Source organism: Sapajus apella, unplaced genomic scaffold (genome assembly GCF_009761245.1).
Source record: "Sapajus apella isolate SASKATOON/1434 unplaced genomic scaffold, GSC_monkey_1.0 scaffold76, whole genome shotgun sequence".
NCBI classification, from domain to species: Eukaryota; Metazoa; Chordata; class Mammalia; order Primates; family Cebidae; genus Sapajus; species Sapajus apella.
Window position 1 is genome coordinate 6136131 of NW_022437016.1, and position 17140 is coordinate 6153270.

Below are 17140 nucleotides of genomic sequence, written 5' to 3' on the forward strand. Positions count from 1 at the left end.
TTTCCAAAAACAAACACAAAAACAGCAGTCCAGATAGACTAATTGTGATCTAGTCATACAATGGAATATTATACTGGGAGTAAAAATAAACTAAGTCTGTAGCCTCCACATAGATACACTGTAGGAAAAAAACTAACATCAAGATATATAGTATAGGTACAGTGTGACATGAGTGATACAAAGTGTTTCTTATCACAGTCAGCTGGGCCCCATGGCTCAAGCCCATATCCCAGCACTTTGGGAGGCAATAGAGGGAAGATCGCTTGAGCTTGGGAGTTCAAGACCAGCCTGGGCAACATGACAAAACCCCATCTCTACTAAAAATACAAAAATTAGCTGGGCATGATGGCATGCACCTGTAGTCCCAGCTACTTGGGAGGCTGAGGTGGGAAGATTGATTGAGCCCAGGAATTCAAGGCTGTGGTAAGCCATAATCGTGCCACCACACTCCAGCCTGGGTGACAGAGAGAGACTGTTCCCCCACCTCGCCCCCCCCAAAAAAAAACACAAAAAAACACACATACAGAAAGAAATACTAAATATGCTATGTAGATATTTTGGGGCTCCAGTGAGTTAGTAAAAGTATTGAAACGTGCATGGGAAATGAAAGACCCCATATTTAGAATAGAGTAAACTTTGGGAAGGGAGGGACAGGAATGAGATCAGAAGGACACACACAGGGGATTTAATTCTATTTGTATGTCGTATTTCTTAGAAAAAATTTAAAATCTGAGGCAAATATGACCAAGTGTCAAGATGTAACAGAGCTGGGCGGTTGATCTGTAGTTGTTCTCTCTGATCCTTCTTCTCAAGTCCTAAACCTTTTCCTTGTTTGAAATATTTGGTGATTTTAAAGATGGGAGGGGCAGAGAGGCTATGAGGAGATTGCAGCAGAGGTTTTGATGACAGCATTGCTTGCTATGTGTGCAGGGTGGTTATGGTTCAGTGTCCCCTCATGCATGGACTTGATCACCCTATTTATTTATTTAGAGATGGCATCTCTGTCACCTAGGCTGGAATGCGGTGGCACAATCTCGGCTCACTGCAACCTCCGCCTCCCAGGTTCAAGCAATTCTCCTGTCTCAGCCTCCAGAGTAGCTGCAATTACAGGTGCACACTACCACACTGGCTAATTTTTGTATTTTTAGCAGAGATGGGGTTTCACCGTGTTGGCCAGGCTGGTCTTGAACTCCTGACCTCGTGATCCACCCACCTTGGCCTCCCAAATTGCTGGGATTACAGGCGTGAGCCACTGCACTTGGCCCACCCTTCTCTTTTAAGACTTGTCACAGCTTGGTGAGCCAGGTGTGGCAGGCATCAGGTCCATTTTGCGGGGGACGAAATGGAGGTTTGGAAAGGCGTAGTGATTTACTCAGCATCACACACAATAGAGAGTCAGGGCTCATCCCCTTTGCTCAGCAGTGTCTCAGCACCTGCCTGTACGGGGAGATCACCAAAGGGCCAGAGAGCCCTGAGACAAGGTCTCCCGCATTCCAGTAACCCATCCTCTTCCTTCTGCTGTGCTATTCTATGTTTTCTTTCAATTAAGGACAATTTGGAAAATGTCAAAAAGCACGAGGAAGAAAATAAAGTCACTTGTGATTTTCACTGTTACTTTTAAAATCAGATGTATCAAAGTATATTTCACATATGACAAATTCACCTATTTTAAATGTACAGTCACTATTTTGAGAGAACATCATTTTTTTTCATAAATACTTGTTTGAATACCAAACGAGTTAGCCTATATGAAAGTGCTCTACGGCTGGGCGCAGTGGCTCACGCCTATAATCCCAGAACTTTGGGAGGCCGAGGTGGGTGGATCACTTGAGGTCAGGAGTTGAAGACCAGCCTGGCCAACATGGTGAAACCCCCGTCTCTACTAAAAATACAAAAATTAGCCGGGTGTGGTGGCTGGCACCTGTAATCCCAGCTACTTGGGAGGCTGAGGCAGGAGCATCCCTTGAACCTGGGAGGCGGAGGTTGCAGTGAGCCGAGATTGTGCCACTGCACTCCAACCTGGGCGACAAGAGCTAAACTCCATCTCAAAAAAAAAAAAAAAAAAGAATGCTCTACACAGAAAAGGCTTTTCACAAATATTAATAATAATAATAATTATATAACTTTTGGAAATAATTATTATGCAGATCACCAGTTAGATGAGCCTATATTTTATGGCCTGAATTTGGAGGATGGTTTATCATGTCCTCAGCACGGAGGTGCAGAGGAGTTTTCCAATTATAGTAGAAAGCATGGTTATTAACACCAGTTAAAAAAAAACTGTTGCTAGGGTCAGACTGTGACCTGTTGGCGTGCCTGTGGCCTTGGTTAGCTGCCAAGCTATAAACACCTTTACCTGTGGCTTTTGTGGAGAAATGGGAGAAGTCTGCCTGCCTTCTCTGTGAGCCCAGGGGATACAGAAAAGAAAATGGAACCTTCACCAGACACTGGAGATCCTTTTCCCCTGCCTTGCCAGCTTGCTGTGGAACCAAGGAACCCTTCCCTTATCTAAATTTTAGTCTCCCCATCTGTTAAAGATAAAGTGGAGGTTTGTTCATGCTTTCAACATAGTGCATGTGTGTAGGGAACTGTGCTGCAGGCAGGCACCATGCTAGGAATGACAGGCGTGGCATGAAGATGAATAAGATGTAGGCTTCGACCTCAAGAAGCTCTGGGTCCAGCTGGGCGCGGTGCCTCACGCCTATAATCCCAGCACTTTGGGAGGCTGAGGCAGGTGGATTGCCTGAGCTCAGGAGTTTGAGACCAGCCTCATCTCTGCCAAAAAATTAGCTGCGCATGGTGGCATGTCCTAGCTACTTGGGAGGATCACATGGGAGGATCGCTTGAGCCTGGAGGTGGGGGTTGCAGTGAGCTGAGATGGCACCACTGCACTCCAGCAGCCTGGGTGACAGAGCAAGACCCTGTCTCAAAAAAGAAAAAAAAATAAGGAAGAAGAAGCTCCTGGTTTAGAGCTAGGGGGAAGAATAGGGGGACAGACAGATAGATAATTGTTGGAAGAAGTCAAGACAAGGAGTGATCAGCTCTGTGCAAACCACAGTGACCTCTAAGGTGCCTCCAATGACAAAATTATTTGATTCTATGAACTCAGTCTAAGCTTCGTTTTTCCCTCACTGGGTAACCTAGGATAGGTCACTTCTCTTAGCAGGGCTTCACATGAAGCTGAGAACAAATGAGTTGTTCCCAGTCATTCTTCGTAAAAGATCTTATATAAAGATTTGACCCACCAAACACTGCACTGACTATTTGAGAGATATTTTATCTTCGTGTTTTTATGAATTAGGTCTACATACTATCTTCAATTCGAGCTTTTGATTGATACGATTAAAACAGTGTGATCATAAAAGACAGACTTAGATAGTTAATAGAATTCTTGCCAAAAGTAAGAACACTGGGTAATTAATTAATCTATGCCATTTTATAGCAGATACTTCCAGAGAAGACCGAAGATACCTTTAAAGTTTTCCCCACATTAAAATACAGAGGAACCATTTTATTAATGAACTCCAATATTTACAAGGCATCTTTTCCGGGATCAAGCAATCCGCAAGTGATCCATGTGAGGTGGCTGAGCTCCTGGTCCCAAGCTGGGTGTATAGAAGAAAAAGGAAATGTATGAGAGCTGTTCCCGAGAGCCAGGGCTCTTGCTGAGCATTTCATGAAGGAAACAAGATATAACCAACTGCCCAAGATATAACCAGAGGAGACCAAATAAGAAAAGAGTGGATACAACAGGGTGATTTATACGATTAAACTAGTATTGGTGGATCTGAGGTTTGAACCCAGTTGATAAACGGTATATTCAAAAGCCAATGCCAGGCTGGGCATGGTGGCTCACACCTGTAATCCCAGCATTTTGGGAGGCCAAGGAAGGTGGATCGCTGGAGGCCAGGAGTTTGAGACCAGCCTGGCCAACATGGCAAAACCCCATCTCTACCAAAAAATAAAAAAATTAGCTGGGTATGGTGTTAACTGGGTATGGTGGTACATACCTATGATCCCAGCTACTCCAGAGGCTGAGGCATGAGAATCGCTTCAACCCCGGAGGCGGAAGTTGCAGTGAACTCAGATAGCACCACTGCACTCTGGCCTCAGTGACAGAGTGAGACACTCTCTCAAAAAAAAAAAAAAAAAAAAAAGAAAGAAAGAAAGAAAGAAAGAAAAATAGCAAATGCCAGCCATTCCTATAATCCCAACTACTTGGGAGGTTGAGGCAGGAGGATCATTTGAGGCCAGGAGTTCAAGACCAGCCTGGGCAACATAGCAAGACCACATCTCTAAAAATAAAAATAAATTAGCTGGGGTGTTGACATGCACCTGCAGTCGCAGCTACTCAGGAGGCTGAAGTGGGAGGATTGCTTGAGCCCAGAAGTTGGAGGATGCAGTGAGCTATGATTATACCATGGCACTCCAGTCTGAGCAACAGTGACACCTGTGTCTTAAACAAAACCCACAGTAGTCTATGCCCCTCCCACTGCCCCAATCGGCCTTCCTTGCTTTGTGATTGGAGGACATTCATGATGTGCACAGAGAGCACACCACAGGCCAGGCACCACCCTGAGCTTCCCATGCCTCGTTGTTATCCCGTTTTGCTCAAGAGGAAACTGGTAAATGTGGCAGGGCTGAGCCGAGGACCCAGGCAGCTGGCTCCACAGCCTATAACTACATGCCCTCTGCCCCTGTGAATATTGCTCTTTGGTCTCGTAGATCTTTACTCAGCTTAAGATACCCAGATGTCAGAAATGATGTTCCATGTTACAATAATATGTTATACATGAATAGCTGTTTGGAGTGCATACAAAGCGCATTTCTCATCCCATCCACACAGCAATTTTGTTGTGCAAGGCAAGGCTTCCGACTCCCTCATTTTGTAAATGATGACATTGAGGTTACAGAGGTTAAGTGAGGTTCTCAAGGCCATGCTGCTAGGAAGTGTCAGGCATGAGACTCATGATCAGGTAGTCACACTGGAGGGGACCTTCTAAGTCAAGTCGCTCAACTTCACATTTTCAGATGGAGAAATCGGTATCTAGAAAGCAGGAGAAGTCTGGCCAAGGTCACGCAGGAAAGACTTGTTCAAGGTCAAGTAGTGAATCAGTTCATGAGCCATAAGGGGGTCAAGGCCTCTGCCCCCTCCCCTGCCCAGAGATGTATGTCATGCCACTTTGTCAGGTCTCCAGAAATCCTCTTGAGTTTTTTAATTGCCAAAATTTATTTAAAACCCTTCTGTTTGAGTGTCCCGTGACATGTGACTTTCTTATGAATTTCAGAGGTAATCCCTGCCTGGGTGGAGGAATGTCTAAGTGACCTTCAGGACCTCTTTCAGCTTAGAGAGGTGGAGATTCTGTTGCCAGAATTCCCTGGCTCTTTAAAGCTAATCTTCCCTCTTTTATAGCTCTCAGAAGGAACGCTCAGGCCTGGTCTTTCTCTGTTGTCTGTTCTGCTCCCTGATCTTTGGGCTTAGGTTGGGGCAATAGTTCCAAGAGGTTTAGCTGGGACCATTCAGATCTGTGTCTTATAGCTGCTTCTTCCATGATTACAATTCAAAGTCCCAACGCCTCCCCCTGCAGAGGAGAGGAAACATCTGGGCTGGAGCTGCACGGCGGGAGCCCAGCTGTGTGGGAGATGCCTTGGGGTAGGAGCCTGTGAGCTGAGAGCTTTTCATTCCAGATGTGGTTCTGACCATCCGGGTCTGGGTCTCACCCATAAGGCTTCGACATGCCCCAGGTATGTGTGTGCAGGGAGTCTGAACAGTCAGCATGCAGGAAAGAGGCTCTGGGGAGTTAAATGGGGCTGGTGTTTGTATGGACATCAAATCAAAATAGAGAGATGTCCAGGCAGCTAGACAAAAAGTGGGTGGGGGGAAGCATTGCAAAGAACAGACCTCTGCAGCAAGGAGCTTGATCTGTGCAGGTCACAGGGAAAGCAAAGAAGAACACAGGCTCAAACCATGAGTCAGTATTCACTCATCCTTCACGGCTAATCCCAGCATTTGGCCATGCACCCCTGGTGTGACTATGGAGTTCTCTTCCACAGACAGATGACCCAGTGTCAGCTGGAGTGTTTCCCACTCCCTTGGCTGGTCCATGCAGCCTGTAGTCACTGCCCTCTGACAGTCACAAAAGGCACCATTCTGGGCTGACGCCTCTGTGATGGTTAATTTTATATGTCCCCATGACTAAGCTATTATACCCAGTTATTTAATCCAATATCTATCTAGGTGTCACTGTGAAGGCATCTTGTAGATGTGGTTAACATTTATCATCAGTTGACTTTAAGAAAATTACCCTCGATAGTGTGGGTGGGTCACAGCCAATCAATGGAAGGCCTTAAGAGTAAAAATTGAGGTTTCTGGCTAGGTGAGGTGGCTCAAATGTGTAATTGCAGCACTTGGGGAAGCTAAGGTGGGCGGATCACCTGAGGTCAGGAGTTCAAGACCAGCCTGACCACATGGTGAAATACTGTCTCTACTAAAAATGCAAAATTAGCTGGGCATGGTGGCGCATGCCTGTAATCCCAGCTACTTGAGAGGGTGAGGCAGGAGAATTGCTTGAACCTGGGAGGCGGAGGTTGCAGTGAGCCGAGATCATGCCATTGCACTCCAGTCTGGGCAACAAGAGTGAAACTCTGTCTCAAAAACAAAAACAAAAACAAAAACTGAGGTTTCCTGGAGAAAAAATTCTGTCTCAAGACTGTGGCATTAATTTCTGCTGAGCCACCAGCCTATTGGCCTGCCCTGTAGATTTCACACTTGCCAGCTCCTGCAATCATGGGAATTAATTTCTTAAAATAAATACATCTCTTTATGAACAAACATGTATACACACACAGAGATGGTCTCTGAATTATGATGGTTTGCCTTACAAATTTTTGGATTTACGATGGTGCAAAAGCTGTATGCATTCAGTAGAAATCATACTATGATATTTGTTAGGTTAGGTATATTAAATGCATTTTCCACTTATGGTATTTTCAACTTCAGATGGGCTTCTCAGAGCGAAACTCCATTGTAATTGGACAAGCATCTGTATACATATCCCTTGTATCTCTCATTGGTTCTGTTCTCCAGAGACTGATGGACCCACCCCTCTTCACAGTCCTTGAGAACAGAGTTCCTTTCCTGAGCACCTAATGACACCTGTGCGGGTCTCTTGGCTCTTTGTCCTCCTGCAAGTCCCCACACAGGCCTCCTCAGCAGATCACACACATGGCTTTTACTTCAGCCTCCTTTTTTTTGTTTTTAGATGGAGTCTCATTCTGTCACCCAGGTTGAAGTGCAGTGGTGCAATCTCAGCTCACTGCAACCTCCGCCTCCTGGGTTCAAGCAATTCTCCTGCCTCAGCCTTCTAAGTAGCTGGGACAACAGGCATGCACCACCATGCCCGGCTAATTTTTGTATATATATATATATATATTTTTTTTTTTTTTTTTTGAGACAGAGTCTTGCTCTGTCACCAGGTTGGAGTGCAGTGGCATGATCTCAGCTCACTGCAACCTCTGCCTACCAGGTTCAAGTGATTCCCTGCCTCAGCCTCCCTAGTAGCTGGGATTGCAGGCATGCACCACCACACCAGGCTAATTTTTTGTATTTTCATAGAGATGAGGTTTCACCATGTTGGCCAGGATGGTCTCGATCTCCTGGCCTCATGATCTGCCCACCTCAGCCTCCCAAAGTGCTGGAATTACAGGTGTGAGCCACTGTGCCAGCCAATTTTTGGATTTTTTAAAGTAGAGACAGGGTTTCACCATGTTGGTCAGGCTGGTATTAAACTCCTAACCTCAAATGATCTGCCCACCTCAGCCTCCCAAAGTGCTGGGATTACAGGCATGAGCTACCGCGCCTGGCCCAGCCTCCTTCTTCAGACTGATGACCCGTAAAAGGCTAGAAGCTCCCAGATGGGAATGGAATTGCAAGGAGAACAAGCTTGGTGGAGGCTCGAAGAGCTGAGAGGTGTGGAACCCAGCAGTGAGCCGTGAGCTTATGTCTGCTTTTCAGGATGCAGGCAGCAGCCTGGAAAACTGGGTCTATCCGCTGTGATAATTCTCAGACCTTGGCAAGAGAGGCTATGCCAATATTTTCATGGCACCCAAAAATGATTTTTCAGTGAAGAAACTCCTTGGTCAGTGTTCATGGCACCACAGGAGGTGGCTATTTCCTGCCAGCTCTGTAAACAGGATGGAGACCTAGAACTTTGTATCAGTTGGAATTCTTGATTATGAGCAACTCCGTCCATCCAAAGCAAAAGTGGGGACTTCCTGGAGGGTAGTGAGGGTACACAGAATGAAAAAGAGGCTGGAGAATGGGCTTGGACAAAAGGCAGGGCCAAGAGAAGAATTCTGGCCAAGGGAAGGCTGCAGGCACCATGTGATCCAGGATCGTCTACTGAGGGTGAGTGATCTCCAAGGGTCTCCTCACTGCTCACTCAATACTTAGCCCCAAGAATGAGCATCTGACTGGCTAGTGGTGCATTTTCCATGTCCCTGTCCATTAGCCAGGCAGGATAAGATGCTGTGGAATGATTTAGCTCCACTAGGATTTCACAGTGATGGTGGCCATGGGAGGTGGGTGCTAGTTTTATCCTTAGTCAAAACGGGGAGCTCCTCCGAAAAGGAAACCAGAATTTTAAGGTGGGGGTGGATGCTGGGCAGATCATAAGTGACAGATAAACCTCTTGGAGGTATTGTCCAACTTAGGCCAATAACAGTTAGATGACGCTGCTTAATAAGGGAGCAAGGTAGCGGGGTGTGGTGGCTCACGCCTGTAATCCCAGCACTTTGGGAGGCTGAGGCATGTGGATCATGAGGTCAGGAGACTGAGATCAGCCTGGCCAATATGGGGAAAGCCCGTTTCTACCAAAAATACAAAAATTAGCCGAGCGTGGTGGCGTGTGCCTGTAGTCCTAGCTACTCAGGAGGCTGAGTTGGGAGGATCACTGGAGGCTGGGAGGTTAAGGCTGCCTTCAGTGAGCCATGATTGTGCCACTGCACTCTGGCCTGGGTGACAGAGCAAGACCCTGTCTTAGAAAGAAAGAGAGAGAGAGAGAGAGAGAGAGAAGAAAGAAAGAAGAAGGAAGGAAAGAAAGAAAGAAGAAGGAAGGAAAGAAAGAAAGAAGGAGGAAGGAAAGAGAATGAAAGAGAAAGAAAGAAAGGGAGGAAGGAAGGAAGGAAAGAGCGGACAGGCTCTAGAGTCTAGACTGGACTTGGACTTGGAATCTGGACTTGGATAACCTAAGGTCAGGTTCTGCCATGTATTAAGCAATTTGGATTGTAATGGCACCCACAGCTCACAAAATTTCATGTGAAAACACTTTGTAAACTATAAAGTATTTTGAGCCCTGGAGGGCAGTGGGGATGGGACGATCATGCCTCAGGCAGCTTCTCATCTCAGTGCCCAGCTCAAGGCCTGGCACCCAGTAAATGCCCAGTAAGTGTTTACTGAGTGATTGGATAAGCAAGTGATTATCATCATCCTTCTAACTTGACCATCAGCTTTGCAGAAGGAAAACGGGCAGATGCTGTTGGACCCTGATTCCGGTTTTGTGAGCTGGGGCCTCACAAATGAGCTGGCTTTTTTTTTTTTTCCTGTTAAACAATGCTTTTGACGTTTTCATTTTAATATGTGAAACCTGGCTACTTGTCTCAGGGAGAGTTTATGGAAAAAAAGCTTCCAGCTGGCTTTGGGCGGCCCATAAAAATGTACTGAAATGTCTAACTCTGACCAGTTAAAAATTAGGAGCCGTTGGAAGATGGAGATCAGTGACGCCACTCACCCTGGTGAGGCTGCTGAATTTCAGTAATTAGCTCTCTGGGCAGGAGGACATGCTCCTAATTCCTTCCTGGTTCCTAGTCAAAAGATGAAGCCCTGAATCTGTTAAAGAGAAACCACAGCTTTCAAATAACAGACAAACACATCTTTAACACACGCAATCTGTGATTCAAATGGCTTCAAAGGGCATAGGGGAGGGAAGGGTTTTCGCCAGCTTTAACTGAAGCAGCTCATCAGAATGTCAGCTCTCCAAATCCTATCCCTCCCCCAGCTCAAGTCTGACTTCCTCCAGTAAGCCCTCCTTGGCAACCCCAGCCCGTCACAGGTTTGTTCATCCATACGACTCCTTGCTTTAAAACCCTCCAGAGGGTCTCCCTAGCTTCACCGGCAAGCTCAATCTCCTTAGTTTGGCACAGAAAACCCTTTGTGATCTGACACCTTCTCACCTGTGTGGCCTCTTCTACTCCCCACCCCACCCTTTGACCCAGGTGTGACTAGACAACTTTTACCCCTCCCCCCGGAATTTGGGCCTCAGAGCCTTGGACTGTCCTTCCCTTGATGGGGATTTTCCTTCCCCTTTTTCATGTGGCTGGATGGTCCTTACTCCCAAAACTCACCCCAAGACTCTCCTGCAGGGGTGGGGAAAGATTGGGTTCCCAGGCTGGGTTAGGTATCCCTGCTCCTGCCCCAGAGCGTCCAGGTTTCTGCTCGTCGCACATATTGTGAGGATCCATTTACTCACCTGCCTCTCCTCTCCTCTCCTCTCCGCTTCTTTCTCCTGTCCTTCCCTCCCCTCCCTCCCTGAGGAAATTGGTCCAGCTACAGTCAATACTTAGAGAAGGTATTGGCCTATAAAGAACCTTGCTCAATCTTAAGCCCTCACACCTGCAGTACCTTGGGATCATCCCAGAAACTTTAACATGCTGATGCCTATGTTCTCATCTTCAGAGATTCTGGTTTGATTGGCCTGAAAGTGGCCTAGGCATGGGGTGAGGAGCGTGGGTTGAAAAGCTACCCAGGTGTTTCTAGGGGGCAGCCCAGGTGGAGTGCTACCGTAATTTACAGCGTGTAAATTACTCAAGACCCACCTAGCCACTTAGAGGAACTGCACTCCAGGCACCTTGGGGAGTACAACCTTGAACTCGGAACCCCAACATATTTGCCATATTTGTTGTGTTGAAAGAAAACTATTCATCCACTTATCTGGGTCAGCAGCATTGAGCAGCTGTACAGTCCCCCACAGACCCCACCCAGTCTTCCATGCTTGGTAGGAGAGACCGATGCATCACAGTCATCTCTAGAAGGGTGCCTGTCTGAGCCCAACCCAAATCCAAGGAGCCAGACCTGGGACCCTGTGCTATAAACAAGTCTCCTGGTGATCCTCCTGCACACAAATGTGCCAGGACTCAAAACATCCTAAAACAGGCTGCAAAATTGTGATGCCTTGCCGAGACAGGTAGGGAAGTTCAAAGCAAAGAAGGGCCTTCAGCGGACCATGGAGGGTCTGGAAAACGACTGGCTCTAGCAAATTCTTGTTCTTTGGGAATGTGGGCCCCATGTTGTCAAGTCCCTCTTTTTTAAAGAGAGAATGCCAAAATCGGAATTTTTGAAAAGGTGAAATCCATTTGAAGTTGACAGAGAGTTCAAGCCATTTAAGTACAAAGCTCAGACCAAATGGAACTTACCTAGGGCGTGCATTTAGCATCTGTTACCCCCACACGTGGATGAAGCTAGAGGGTGTCGTGCTTGCCTGGCTTTGTCTCGACTCTCTTTCTTCTGAGCTGCTTTCCTGCTATGGGACTTGGGCCAGCATGGAGGAGGGTACAGGAAACAGCCCCTGAGACTTGTGCTGTACGTGCAATTGGGAGGCTGTTTGGGGACATTTTTCCTTGCATTTAGCAGTGTTCTCTTCATGCCAACTCTCTAAAAAAATACCTCTTGGGTCTCAGGGTCTACTAGGGTTTTGATTTGCCTCAGCAATGCTGTGCCGGTGTCTTATGGCCACTGCGCACTGCGTGGGATCCAGTTGCAGCTGCTAGAACGCTCAGAGGACAATCTGTGTCCTGTCCCCATGGCCTATAGGACCTCAAGGTCCGCACTTGTATACCTGTCATTCCTGGGTTCTTCTGACCTTTCCAGCTTCTGTTTTTCATTGGAATGCTTATCACATGACCACTCCTGTAAAATTTTATTCTTGTCTATCAAATAAAGAAGTTAAGTGCCTTCTGGAATAAGGCATGCTATAAATAAAGAAGCCCATAAAAATAGTAAGTGCTCAAAAAAAGGTTATTGAATACATGACTACTTGGATGATTCATCTTGTGGTTTCACACAGGCCTTGCACAGAGCAGGTGTTCAGGAAATGAGAGCAGGATGATAGAGCAGAAAGCAGCGGTTTAAAGATGGAGAGACAATAGTCCTGCCATTTCCTAGAGACTGCGACCTTAGCCAGGCTGTTTAACCTCTCTTAGCCTCAGTTTCTTCGTCTGTACAATGGGGACAATCTCAGTGCCACCTTATCAGAGTTGCTGGGAGGATTGAGTGAGATGATGTAAAGGGACTGCCATGTCATAGGCACTTAATAAGTGGCAGCTGTGATTATTTCAACACCAGAAATATCGTTATTTATGAACGTCATTGCGAAATGACTTAGTAAATGCAGTAATGTGTGCAACATGAGTGAGGACACACTCCCTTTGCTCAAGCCAGAAGCCACATGGATTCACTGGATCAATAAAATGGGGAGGCCTTCCAGAAGCCCTTGATTCCCTCAGGTCCCCATCCCAGGTCTCTGCTCCCTCCACCCCACCAGGGCCCCTCTGGTTACAGCAGCGATGGCAAGTAGCTCCCTGTCCAAGTGTGACTGCCCCGTCACTCTCCTCCTGCCATGCTCACATGCTGAAGACCCTGTCCTGCCTGTTCCCAACTGTCTGTCCCTAGCCCTGTACATTCCCTTTCTGGAAGCCTCTGGCAGTTTTCTGCACGCTTCCCAGTCCCTTCCCCAACCCTGACTGATCCCTCTCCTGATCATCACTTAAGTGAGCAAATTCATCTTTGAAGGGTCCCTTGACCTTGTCCTTGACAGATGCACGCATGCTTTAGAAGGTGGTCTGTGGTGAGTTGCAGCTTTCCCCAAGGGTCTAAAATTTATTCATAAGAGACAGTACTGCCTAGGGCAGCGCTTTTCAAAGTGTAGCTCAGATCTGGAGCATCAGCCTAGACTGGGAGCATCTCATAAATGTAAAACCTCCAGCCTCATTCCAGAACTACTGAGGCCAATGACATGGGGCCCACCCAGCACTCCCCGTTTTCACAAGCCCGGAGGTGACTGGACTTGCAAGGCCGTTTTTCGGACCAGTGGAGTGGTGGATTCGTTCTGAACCTGTCACCTCATCTGTCAACAGGGACGGCCCTCATCATGGCAGTGGTTTCTGGAAGGGCCAGGAGAGGAACGTGGGAAGCCTGCCTGTCACGTGGTTGGTCCTGAGCCACCTCCCTTGTGGCCCGATCACCCAACTACCTTCTGAGAGTCAGCTACCGCCTGGGCGTTGTTCTGTGTCAGTCATGGAACCCAAGATAAGGGCTTCAGCAGAGAGGAGAGATAGGATGAAGGTCAGGGAAAGCTGATCTGAAACTCAGGCTGGTGCCTTGAATGCCAACCTTAGGACCTTTCTTTGCCTCTGCCTGCGGCGGATGCTCACATGTTTCCATTACTTTCCTGTAATACAACAAAGCAACGGGATCTTCGGGATTCCCGCCATCCCGGGGGCACCTCCAGGGTCCATAGCGGGGCAAGCGCTTCTTCCACGACGCCCCCTACCCGCCTCGTCCGCTTTGGCCGCGCTCCGTCGAAGGCCGCGGCAGGAGGCCCCTGATAGGGCGATCAGGCCCCCGGCTGCCAAGAGAGAGCCGGGCGCGGGCCAGGAGCCGGCGCCTGCGAGCCAAGGCAGCCCCGCGCGTTTGGAATGCTAGCGCCGCTCAATGCGTTCCATATGGCGGCGTCGCGGGCCCACCCGGCCACCCGCGGCTCCCCTAGCCCAGCGCCCGCCCCGCGGGAAGCAGTTTGCGTTGGGTTCTTGCCGGTCTGGGCGCTGGGATGGGGACCACGGATTACGGAGACTAGCACAGTGCCGGGCACGTAGGAGGCATCCGGAGGCTTAGATGCATGAGTGCTAAGTATGCAACTGACTGGTGTAGACGGCGTCAGCGAGTCGGCTCCTTAAATAACCCAGCACGCAGTTCCCCAGACTCGGCTCCACCGAACATCGCTGGGAGCCTGCCATGGGCAAGAACCTTCTCTTCTATTTGTGTAAACCCAGTCCCAGATCCCTGACTGGTCAGGGACTTTGTTCTCCAGCGGTGATCTGACTTGCCCAAGGTCTCATGGGTAGCAAGGAGCAAGTCAGAATTTGAATCCAGGTTAAAGGACTCCACATCTAGTGCTCTTTCTATCCAAACTCCAGAGGGAGGGGACCCTGATGAAACTTAACCTACCCTGGCCTCCCTGGAGGCTTTCCTCACTGGAATCCCAGAGTTAGTAAGACTTACAAAGGAGAGAACTGTCCCCTTAAGGCCGGGGAGGTGGTTGATGCCAGTAACAGTAATCCTAGCACTTAGGGATGTGAAGGTGGGAGGATTGCTTGACCCTGGGAGTTCGAGATCAGCCTACGCAACATATCAAGACCCTGTCTCAAAAAAATTTTAAAAAACACCAAGTGACAAAATGAGACTCTGTCTCAAAAGAAATAAGAAAACAAAAAACAAAAACAAAACAAAAAAACCACAAACAAAGCCTAGGAACCCCCTGCCCCCTGCCAGAGCTTCAAATTTAAAAACACGATTGCCTTAAAGAGAAGTCTATGACTTCCATGCTGCGTCCATAACTATAATGGATTTTATTTTATTTTATTTTATTGGTCAAGGTCTCACTCTGTTTCCCAGGCTGGAGTGCAGTGGTGCTATCTTGGCTCACTGCAGCCTTGACCTCCCGGGTTCAAGTGATTCTCCTGCCTCAGCCTCTGAAGTAGCTGGGACTACAGGCATGCAACACCACACCCAGCTAATTTTGTATTTTTAGTAGAGACAGGGTTTCACTGTGTTGGGCAGGCTGGTCTAGAACTCCTGACCTAAAGTGATCACCCACCTCCATCTCCCAAAGTGCTGGGATTACAGATGTGAGCGACTGCACCTGGCCAAATTTTACATTTTAAGTGGGTAAATTGTACGGTGTGTGAATTATATCTTTAAAAAGCTGTTACCAAAAAAATCCAACCTCTGCTGCTCCTTACTAGCCATGTGACCTTGAAGAGTGACCTCATTTCCCTGAGTCTCTGTTTCTTTACCTGTAAAATGGGCAGGATAAGAGTAGCTGCCTCAGGAGGTTGTTGTGATGTTCTATGGGGAGGAATTGTGTAACCACTTAGCATGGTGCGTCACTGATATGCAATAAGCGCTTGATAAATAATACCACTATCTGGTGTTTACCGAGGGCTCACTCGTACCTGCCACTGCGAGAAGCTCTTATGTCCATGATCTCATTTAATCCTCTAACCACTCTCATGCCAATTGCGTGGTGGAGGAGACCAAAGGTTAGACAGGGCAGGGCCAGTGGGCTCTCAAAGATGAGGCCTGGGTTAGAACCCTGAAAGTTGGCTTCTGAACCATGAGACAGTCTCGGATTTTGTGTAGTTTTGTTTTTATGTTTGTATGGCTCCTTTAAATTATCGTAACCCACTTCACCTGGAGATGTTGGGCTGCCCGCCCTGAAGCACAGTTTCATCTGCCTATCCACCTCCTTCCAAATCAGTTGGTTCACTTTCTCTTGAGACGCCCCCAGTGAACGTCTGCACGAGACCTGGCATCTGCCCAGAGTGTAGTGGGCAGGGCCCACAGCCCACCCAGTGAAGTATTAGGCCTTTGGGAAGAAGGCCCAGGCTAGATGACTTGCTTCCAAGCCCCAGCTCTGCCACCTCCTACCTTGTAGAGACCTCCTCACCTTGGTCTCATCATCTGCAAAGATGCAGATTACGGTCATATGTACTTGCCAGGGATGTTGTGAGTTTGCTCACAGGCCCTCAGAGGCTCCAGAGCCTCACAATCGAGTTCTCCTGAGATCCCCATTGGCAGGGAGATGTCAGTCCTGGGGCTGGCCCATGCCCAGCAAGCTCTCCAGCCAGCTGTGCTGAGGCGGCGAGTGCAAATAACAGTCATGTCTTGCAGGGACATAGGCTGGCACAGAGACAGATGGGGGTGGGGGGAAGAAGGGGTGGGGGTGCTCACGCACCACCTGAACTCTCCGCCTGCAGTGTGCAGATATGTGGGTGTGTATAGGGGATGATTCCTTTACCCAGTGGAAGGCCCCTGACTACAAAGGAACTGGTTTAAGGTCACATGGAGTGGGCGGGGCCTGTTCCCTGTAGCCAAGGCAATGAAAAAGTCCACTAGTGCTCTCCAATGGAAATATTACATGAGCTGCACACGTAATTCTAAATTTTCTAGTAGCTATCTTAGAAGAAAACAAGAAGCAGATGAAATTAATTTTAATATACTTTATCAAAATTTTTTATCATTTCAACATGTCATCAATATGAAAATATGAATGAAAAATTAAATTCTCTGCCAGATAAGGTACTTCACGCCTGTAATCCCAGCACTTTGGAGGCCGAGGCGGGTGGATCACTTGAGGTCAGGAGTTCCAGACCAGCCTGGCCAACATGGTGAAACCCTGCCTCTACTAAAAATACAAAAATTAGCCAGGCGTGGTGGCGGGTACCTGTAGCTGTAGTCCCAGCTACTCGGGAGGCTGAGGCAGGAGAATCACTTGGGCCCGGAAGGCAGAGGTTGCAGTGAGCTGAGATTGCGCCACTGCATTCCAGCCTGGGGGACAGAGTGAGATGCTGTCTCAAAATAATAATAATAATAATTTTGGTGTGTATTTCAGACAGAGCATCTCAGTTTGAAGCAGCCACATTTCAAGTGTTGTGTGAGTTTCCTGTGGTGGCTGTTACACATGGTCACAGCCTTAGTGATTTAAAACAGCACAGACATATGATTTGACAGTTCTGGATGTCTGCAGAGTCTGATAGCTAAAACCAAGGTGCTGGCAGGGCTCTGGGGGAGAATTCATCCCTTGTCTTTTTTATTTTTTTATTTTTTTTTATTTTTGAGATGGAGTCTTGCTCTGTCACCCAGCCTGGAGTGCAGTGTCATGATCTCAGCTCACTGCAACCTCTGCCTTCTGGGTTCGTGTGATTTTCATGCCTCCGCCTCCTGAGTAGCTGGGATTACAGGTGCCTGCCACCACGCCCGGCTAATTTTTGTATTTTTAGTAGAGATGGGGTTTCACCATGTTGGACA